The sequence below is a fragment of the Tupaia chinensis genome, unplaced genomic scaffold (assembly GCF_000334495.1).
Source record: "Tupaia chinensis unplaced genomic scaffold, TupChi_1.0 Scaffold144276_1, whole genome shotgun sequence".
Lineage (NCBI taxonomy): Eukaryota > Metazoa > Chordata > Mammalia > Scandentia > Tupaiidae > Tupaia > Tupaia belangeri.
Window position 1 is genome coordinate 6,187,555 of NW_006204133.1, and position 860 is coordinate 6,188,414.

Here is an 860-nt window from a genome sequence, read left to right on the forward strand (position 1 = left end):
TCTCACAGAAATCCAAGATGGAGAGAAGGGAACAAAAGGACAGGCTGGAGCTAAAAAGCCCTTCCATAGTGAAGATGGGACTTCTGGTTGCATAGCAGAGGAGAGTCTCTCTCTCAGGTCTCTGGAGTTCTGGGCATGTGTCGTGAATGCTTCTTAAAAACCCTGAGCAGCAGGCCTGGAGGAACGGTGGCATTCCCACTCCTGACTGTGTTTCCCACTCCTGATTGCGTGTGGCCCTGCTTTTACACTTCTGTTTAGAGCTGTGCAGGACAAACGGAACTGGAGGGCACTCCAGAGCTCCAGTAGACTGAGTAACGGAGCCCGAGGTGTCCACATCTGACTCCTAGGAGCTGCAAACAAGCGGCAAAAGGGCCGTTGCCGATGTCATTGGTGGTCACTGTTACAGCAGCAAAGGGAAACTAACACAGCTCAGTTCTCTCAGCCTTCTCTTTCCTCAGATGGGGAGACAAGGCCATCTGTAGTCAGTTTTCATTGTTAATTTGTGAGTTATTTATGGGCAGGGAATGGCTTTCCTCATCTCTTTAGACATAGAGTTTCTTTCTGTTTCTCTTTCTGTTTCTTTCTCTCTTTCTCTTCCTTTCTTTTCTTTCCTTTTTTGTTTTCTCTTCTCTCTCTCTTCTCTTTCTCTTCTTTTCTCTCTTCTCTTTCTCTTATTCTTACTCTTCTTTCTTTCTTCTTTCTTTCTTTCTTTCTTTCTTTCTTTCTTTCTTTCTTTCTTTCTTTTTCTTTCTTTCTTTCTTTCTTTCTTCTTTCTTTCTTTCTTTCTTTCTTTCTTTCTTTCTTTCTTTCTTTCTTTTTCTTTCTTTCTTTCTTTCTTTCTTCTTTCTTTCTTTCTTTCT